Source organism: Megascapheus bottae, chromosome 13 (genome assembly GCF_031878675.1).
Source record: "Megascapheus bottae isolate mThoBot1 chromosome 13, mThoBot2.hap1, whole genome shotgun sequence".
Lineage (NCBI taxonomy): Eukaryota > Metazoa > Chordata > Mammalia > Rodentia > Geomyidae > Megascapheus > Megascapheus bottae.
In genome coordinates, this window is record NC_143521.1 from 14170975 (window position 1) to 14180331 (window position 9357).

The following is a 9357-nucleotide window of genomic DNA, read 5'->3' on the forward strand; positions in this document are numbered from 1 at the left end:
CCATTTCCTAATTGTGTGTATGCAAATATCTTGAACCTAAGTCTCAGAGTTTTCTGTGTTAACCAGGAGACATTTATTGCAAAAAGGAAACAATGGACATTTTAATTCAGTGAGAACTAAGCTATTGTTATGAACCTGACATGTAAATTTTCTCTTTGAAGATCCTGAAGAGTTTGTGGCAATGGGTGACATAAGTGTCAACACTTACACATTCACATAAGCAGATACAACAAGATTTGTTAATGGGAAAATCTCACAAGAGGCCTTCATGCATATCCAAATACTATTGTGGTTATTGAGTTTCTCCTAGCATTGAGCATCTTTACAGTTTGTTTTATCTGCAGTGTGTGGATGTCCCAACTACTACATTACTTCCACCAGAGCCAGAGTTGTCTTTGTTTAGGGTGACTTACTCAAGGTCATCGAACAGGAAGGGCAGAGTGGATGGTATTTCAAGGGCTTTTGAGTTCCAGGCTGTTGCTGCCCATTGAGCCTCACCGAGAAAAATGTAGAATACTTGCAGATCTATTTATCTACATAGTTTCTTGGAATGAAATTGTGCATTTATAAAGTGATACTTGCACTTCTGTCATGGTCCATTCCCTTCACAGCAGTTCAAATAATTTTACTCAACCCTAGACAATTCATGTTTTTATATTACCCTAGGATTCTATTATGTGACATACAATGTCCTGTAGATTCCATAGTTCAAAAGGCAGTGGGAAAATGGTATGAATGAGAATGATTAAAAATCTTAGGTGTTTTATATATGATAATAAAATCGAGTTAGGGAAAATCCCCACACTGTCCAAAAAACAATTTTTGTGTTTTGTATCTCAGAATTCAGTTACTACTATTCTACCTATATTTCTGACCTATTCACTTTCCAGGATGCTTGTGATTCCTTGTGCCTTTTGCAACAGACACAGCATATTCTTAACAGTTAGAGTGTATGAGGATCCAAACAAACAAAGCAAAAACAACCCAGAAATGACTATAGACTTTTGAGAACAAGGGACTTAATCAGTTACAAATCTATAGAGGATCAAAACCAAACAGGAGATGATAAGGCAAAGCATAGATAAGTGTTAATAGAAGGGACTATTATCCCAGCTAGAGCAATATCAGTAAAAGGTGGTACCTTAAGCCAGACAGGAAGAGCCAACAAAAATTGAAAAAAAAAAAAAAAGGAAAGAAAAAGGAGAAAATTTGTCCTTGACTCAGAAGCCAGGACCAGGACCAGACCAGTAGCTGAAACCATAAAAAGTACTTCTCAGTAGAAAATGGAAGCACTGAGGATAGCCACTTCTTCAAACACACAGGGCATGGGACTGGAAGGAAAACTCTGCCTTCCTCTTCTTACCTACTCATCTTCTAGAAGGCCCTCACTTCTCTGGAAATGCTAAACAAAATAGGGAGGTGAATCTCACATCAAATGAGCAGCCCATCAGCTAATATTCTCACTTAAAGAATTCTACCTAACACAAAATTAGATATCAAAAACCTATTTCATTTCTACCAATTAAGAGAATTTGATTTTATTTTTATGCTTTGCCCTCTTTTCATCCAAAGGATATTGGTAGGATTTTGTTTTTTGAATAGATGTTAGATAAGAAGATTTGGAAGAATCAGTTTCAGGAATGTCCAATGTAAGGATTCAAGATGACACAATTTATTAGAACAAAAAAAGGTGTTTTTTTGTTTTGTTTTGTTTTTTTGTGGGTCCTGGGGCTTGATCTCTGGGCATAGGCGCTCTTCAGCTCTTGAGCTCTTGAGCTCAAGGCTACCACCTTACACCTTAAGCCACAGCCCACTTTCTGTTTTCTTCTAGTGGTTAATTGGAGATAAGAGTCTCACATTCTTTAGTGCCCAGGCTGTCTTTACACTGAGATCCTCAGATCTCAGCCTCCTGAGTAGCTAGGATTAGGCATGCGCCACTGCACCAGGCTAGAACAAATATTTTTTAGCATTAGCAAGCAGTTCCCTTTTCCAGATCTGGTCTCTTCACAATATCTGGTTATTTTAATTATTAACAGATATATTTTTCATATATTTTTATTGTAATTAATAGAAGGGTTACATGATATTTATTAACAGATATATTTTGTTTAGAGACTCTTTGAGACTATGATGGCCACTTTTTTATATATACGTAATGACCACAAAATCTTGACTAGGATTTCCTGGCATTTCCTTTCTCTTTCCCAAAGGCTGATTATGTCCCCTTAAAAGGATAAAGTTCTCCATTTATGGAGAGCTTTTTGTGAGTCTCTTCTTTATCATCTGAGGACCAGAAAAGATCTCAAAGCAAGAAATAATGATAGAGGTCTTCAAACTGGATCCTGAAACAGAAGGTTGATAAATTCCTGTGTATTTATTAGCTAATAAAATATTGAAAAAATACATAGTGAAGTTAGCAATAGATAGGAGTTTCATTTTGATATCTATACTTTCATATAATGAACTTTGGTCAAATTCAACTTCTATTACTCTTTCTTAGTTTCCTTCCCTTTACTCAGTCTGTTAAAAGTTTTAAGTTGATTTTACTCTGCTAAATCCATATCTAAACATACATTAATATGCAATATTCAATAGAATTTTATATATCTCAATATCATATTAATCCCCCATCATCTTCTTTATTTCTCTCAACCTCTTGTTGCTCTCCCTCATACACTGCCTCCTTTATAAACATACCATATTATTATTTCTAGAGTCTATATTATAAGAAAAAATGTGATATATGTTTTTCTGAGCTTAGCACACATAACACAGCAATCTCTATGTTTCCAAGCATTTTTAAAGGTCATGTTCAAACCTCAGAAAGTATTTAAATCTAGTGTCTTAGATATTCTCTGTGGAAGGTAAGGGGTGTATTTTTGGTATCAAGACCATTTATTTGTATACAAATACAAATGTTCTAAAGATAGAGGACAAGGACAGAGAAGGCAGAGGTAATGAATCTTACCTACCTTGTCTTTGATTATTATTTTTTTTGCCAGTCCTGGTCTTGTGCCCTGGGCCTGAGCACTGTCCTTGGACTTTCTCAAGGTTAGAGCTTTACCACTTGAGCCTCAGGAACACTTCTGTCTTTTTTCTACGTATGTGGTACCAAGGAATCGAACCCAGGTCTTTCTGCATGCTAGCCAAGCACTCTCTATCCCTAGGCCAAGCTCCCAGTCCATACCTTGTCTTTTATAACTATTTAAAAAAAATAACATCTTGGTTTCTTAGGGAAGAATTTATATATCTCCCTTGGCTTCCATGTTGCATTCCATAATTATCTTCACATGCTAGGAGTAAAGTTCCTTTTATCTAGATAGACAGACAAAATAAGCATGCAGTAATCATTGCATGCTTTCCTTTTTTCTGAGTTATGAGCCCATAAGCCAAATTTTATTTAAAAAAATCCTGCCAAGCATGATTGTGACCCCTGCCACTGAAGTTTCATCATAAAGTCATTCAGTGGCCTCTATGAAAGGACTCACAAATTATCTATACCTTATGCTCATGAAAAGCTGGGGCAGTAGATCCTTATAAGAGATTATGGTGTGTTGTGAATGGGTATAACTTCCACATCCACATACATTCCAGTTCCTCCGGTTCATGCTTGCAAGTCAAAGGGCTTGGCTATTGTTTTGTATTTCTATTGGAGCAGAATGGTACTTTATGAAGATCTTTAATTTTTCACTGTACTTTTGGTAAAAGATAGTAATTGGCCATGTCCCTAAACAGTGGGAATAAATATCAGCACTTTAATTAAACACCAAATGCTATAGATGGCCCATTCTTGGGAAATACTGCTTGAATACAAACTCTAGCTCAGAAAAATCAAATATGACAGTTGCTGAGCTCCACTTTATCTGTCATCATGACTCTGTAATTCAGGAGACCGAACAAACAGTAGTATATGGAAAGATCATAGTCAGTTATCAAATGCTAGCTATTGTTATAAAGTTCTTTGGATTCAAAGGATACCCAATACTTCTTACTTCTAGAAAGTAAAATGGAAGCCACTGCCATAATCATAAGCAAGTGGAAGTCCCAATTTGCCATCTATACAAATGTTAGCTAATTAAAACTAGAAAAAAATTCCCTCTGAGGAAAGATTAAATTCATTGATGAGACAAGAACTGTGTGATGTAAGATTTGTTCTTTATCCATAGAGTCCATGATAAGTTACAATGAATTCCTAGAAATGCAATCCTTAAGAAGGAGTCTCTAGAAGAGCACATAAATTCTCCAAGGCTTGTAGCCAAAGCCCAAAGCCTTTTTATCCCAGAACCACCTAAACCATCCCTTCAGAGAAGGTTGAGAAATGACCCTGATGGTTGCAGGTGCTGGGATAGGGAATGAAATCCCATTGTGCCTCTTTGGAAGCAGAAATTTTGCCCAAGCCTTTTTCACTTTTTCTTTTATGACTTGGTTAGTTTGGCAGAATACGGTAGGAAACAGGCATACAAGAGCATGCCTGGAATATCTTTTAGTCTAATTTTCCCTGCAGGGTTCTTCAAATCCTAAGTCACAAAGAGGGAAACTGTTGAAACTGTTTCTCTCAATCTGAGAGTTAAAAAAAATACTTTTGCTTTGGGAAAATGCATTTATTCAAACATAATCTTGTCAGCATTTTAGAAAATGTGATACCATTTTGCACTGAATTTTTAAGTGCAAAAAAAAGAAAGAAATTGGCCGATTAACAAATATAACTTCTTGTGATCTCGTTCCAATAATCTTGGCGAATTGTTATACTGTAAACCCAGAAATTAACATTGCTAGATAAACAGTCTGATTATAGCTGGCATGTTTAAGGTTTCCAAGTGAGGAAATGTAGTTTAAGGCTGCTGACAGAAAGCCATTCTGAGACCTTTTCAAAGGTTATCAGCAATTATTACTTGGGAGTAGCTGTGGCATGAACAAAAAGGGTTGAAGTTGTGTTTATGGTTAGCCTGTGGCTCTGAGTTTGCAACTTCTCTCTTAAATGATCACTACTTGAGTTCTGGGTGCTAATGAGCGAAGGCTAGCCATAGGGAATGTAGGTGAAGGGAGCACAAGGTTAAATCACAAGGGAGCACAAGGGAGGAGGAAGAGGGAAGTATCAAAATAAAAATCGCAATGTTTAGAAGTCAAATTGTATTTTAATCATTGCCTGTGAAACAAGCTAAGGAAGTTCTACTGCCGATCCCAGCTGTAAGAGTAGAAGTCTGGTTTCACATTTGCATGATTTTGAAGGTCAAATGCCTGCTATCCAAGTCTTACAAATCCATATGGACTAGAAATGCCACAATATGCAATCATCATGGAGGCAGATTGTCTCCTGTAAATCTGTCCTTTCTGTAACACATTCAAAATGTACCGTATTGGCTGGATTATAAATCCTTTCAGGAAATGCGAGCACATTTGTAGAGGCAGCTTCATGTTGATGGATGATGGCGTTGCTGTTCAGAGAACCCTTAAAATAATTTATTATATGTATAAATCTGGTTTTGCATGTGTCTGGATTTCCTGTGGCCAGGTATATTTCTAACTCAAAATCCTTTCTCCAAAAGTGAATAAAATCATATTAGAGATGTTCCCCATGTTTTTGCTAGATATGAGCCTCCATATTCTGAATTTTTTCTGGATTTCAGCCTGATTTGCTAAGTAGAAAATGGTTTACATGTACCCTTCAAGGTTAGGAATATATTCATCTAAAATGCATTGTTCTCTTCTATTGTTTATTCCCATTAAGCTTCCTTAATGTTGCTTCCTTGTTTGTGCAACTCTGTTTGGAAAACGAATTACTATTTTGTGAATTACCTTGTAAGTTGTAAACATTATTTATCTCAACTCCTTCTGTTATTCTCCAAGAAACTTACTTCACTTACAAAATGAAATACAGTTTCCATCTTAGATTTCATGTACCTTTTGATAAAAGTAGCATTTTCCAAGATTTTAAATAGATAAATTGGATCTAGTCCATGAAATACTCAGTAACTACTTTAAATTAAGTGAATATGAATTTCAGTAATTATTGTAGGACATTAGAATCAGGAGCCTATTGCCTTGTGAATTAATAATTTTGTTTAACATAAAGGAAAACCATAAGCCCAAATAACATAAGTTAAAATACTGAGTTTGTAAGCAAGTGAGAAGCTGAGTAGATGTTCTGCATATTGGTTATGTTTGATAGTTTCTTTTCTCTAACTGATGTTTTGTTTTGTAGTCTAATTCACTTATACTATTTCCCAGAAAGTATGGTACCATTCATTCATTTATTCATTCATTACACAGACATTTCTTGATAGCTGGATAGATGACAGGTATCTGGTAAGTAATTCAAGTAATTGAATTATATTTGTGAGTAATTCAAGAGAATAAAATAGAACCCAGTGTTGAACAACATAAGCATAAATGAACAAAGAATTTCCCACTACAATCCTACCAAATGTTTCTCCAGGTAAACTTGAAGTAAGCTATAGTCTAAGGCAACACTAACTGGCCCTAACTTATGCCCTGCTTATCTGCAGGGGAAATTACTAGCTCTCTGGACTCTCACTGTCTAATATGCTAAATTATGGAATTGCTGATATGCATTGAGCTAATAAATAGAACTCCAACATTTTTGAAGCGGGCTAAGCACAAAAGAAGTATCTCCTAAACGCTGGACAGAAACATTCTTTTGCTACCATCAATAATGAAAGCCTTTGCTGTAGACAGTCTCCAGAAAACAATAGCCTACACTCCATGTTATTTGAAGGCCTTCTAATTCCTCTACCTCTGATTTAGTTCTCATAGCAGATCTAATTTTAAGATACATTTTAATGGCTATTTCTGCAAACAGAACATCTAGCAGTTTGGTGATGAAATCAGGGCAGTTTGAGATGTCGCACGCTAACTAGTTACACTGCACAAAGCCTAACAGTTTGCTTTCTGTTTTTAAAGAAGCGTTTCGTTTAGCCATACTTGTGGCGGCACATGTAATTGAAAAGAGGCATATGGAGACCAGCATGCGAAGCCTAACAAACACTTCAGAGTGGCTTAAAAACTATGCTAATCAGTTTGGAAAACCAATTTTTAATGTAAGAGGGAGAAAAAAAATCTCTTCAAAATCTAAGGTGATCTTTAAAGAAATATACGCAATGTTGACATTATCCAACATGAATCTTACATTCCTGTGCCTTGAAAAATGTTGGAAAAAATGATACATATATAAAAGAAAGGAGAATGCCCTTAACTTCTAGTTTTGTGGTACAGAAATGAATCCTTAATGGACATAAGCCAGGACCCAGGACCATGAGGTCAGGATCAGAGTGCAGACTGTCTTTCTCTGGCTATATGGAGAAATGACATAGGCTCACCATATTCCTCCCCCCTGCGAGAAGACGCTGAGCATTACCTGAAAATGAGGAATGCATCAGATGAACAGACCTTTATAACAGAATGTGCATCTGCCAAGACAAAAATACTCGACAAGCTTCTGGTGCTGGCATGCTGACAGTATGAACAAGCTGTCTTGGTAGTGATTTTGCAAATCATTTGAGTTTAAATTCTATATAGGCCGTAGGGCCCCTGGAGCACCACTTTCTATATTTGGTCTCCTCATTTAGCTATGTTTGGAATAAATAGGCTACGGATAAAAACCATGCCCTTTAAGAGTTTTCCATACACCGAGTGCTGCATATGTCCCCTAGGTGAGGTGAGCGACTGATTCAAGTCTGAGCATACTCACATACATTCACAGGCTTTCTACATTTATTTTAAGTTGTTTTCCTGTGTAATTTCCCTTTCTCTCTCTCTCTTTCTCTCTCTCTCTCTCGCTCTCTCTCTCCCTCTTCATCTCCCCCTCTCTCTTTTTAGTTCAGCTCTCTGGCACTTAGTAACCCACAAGCTGCTGTTGCTTTTTTGCAAATAAGTTCAGTGTGATGGAGGGGCCAAGAAAAATGAGCCCAACTGATGACTGCAATCTCAAAAGAAAATATGCTTTTTATCAGAAACCACATGTTTCCAATGCCAACCAAAGTGAAGCTGGGAGATTTCATCAGATTCCAACCTGGAAAAGAAAGATGATGTGCCAAATGCAAGAAGGGAGAAAGAGGCTTCAGGTGGATGTAGCAGAATGCACATTCAAAAAAGAAATCTACATATACTGTAAGAAGTTTGACTCCCAATGCAGATTAGACAATTCATTACGCATCTGGATAAAAAAATGTCATAGATTTTAGATTTTAGCTATCTTGATAGAATCCTGGCTGTGACTACTTTATATTATGTGTTTTCTGAGTCTTAGGTTCCTTATATGTGAACCCAGAAGTGGGGGACTCTGCTTAGACTAAAAAAATAATAATAATGTGAATTAAAACATAATTTTGTGATGCTTCCTTAAGAAATATTGAAAAATTGAGAGAGATCAGTTGAATAATTTGTGGATAAATGTATCATAAGGAAATAATATTCAGTTTTGGAAGGTCATAGAAGCAACCATTTAGAAACATTCATTTATCAGTGTTCTTTTTGTTTTCCAAACAGCTTTCTAAAACTGACAGGGAATGTTGGGATAATGTGGAATGTTCTTAATGTTTTATTTCTGACATCAATTAATATCATGTTCATATGATTATCAGATTACATTACATCAGGTCATTTTTCCCTGAGCTTTGGAGGTACAACACGTGAAATTTAGTTTTATCTTGAAATTACTGTGCCTTAGTCCCCATCATTAAAATATTATTGTAGGGGCTAGGAGTTTAGCCTAGTGGCAGAGTGCCTGCCTAGCATGCACGAAGACCCGGGTTTAATTTCTCTGTACCACATACATAGAAAAAATCCAGAAATGGTGCTGTGGCTCAAGTGGTAGCTTTTAGAAAGCCCAAGGACAGTGCCCAGACCCTGAGTTCAAGGCTCAGGATTGGCAAAAATAATTTAAAAAGTAAAGTATTATTGTAAATTTCAAGTAAAGACCATGCAAAATCTCATATATCCATTTTATGGTAAGTGTTAGTTCCTTTTTCCTTTTTGCTCTGTTTAATTTAGTAGTTTCCATATTGTTCAAAACAAGTAGGAATTGGATAGGTAAACTGGGTCTTTTGCACTAAACATTTTGATACAAAGATGAAATTTTCAAATGGAGATTGGAATCATTTTTGTGCTTTCCCAAGTATTGAACTTGAAATATTTTTAGAACTCATTAGAATTCACTTTTTATTTTTTTGCCAGTCCTGGGCTTGAGGCTCCTGGCCGGAGAGCTATCCTTGGATTTTCTCAGGGCTAGAGCTCTATCACTTGAGCCTCAGCACCACTTCCGGCTTTTTCTATGTATGTACTACCGAGGAATCGAACCCAGGTCTTTGTGCATGCTAGGCAAGCACTCTACCACTAGGC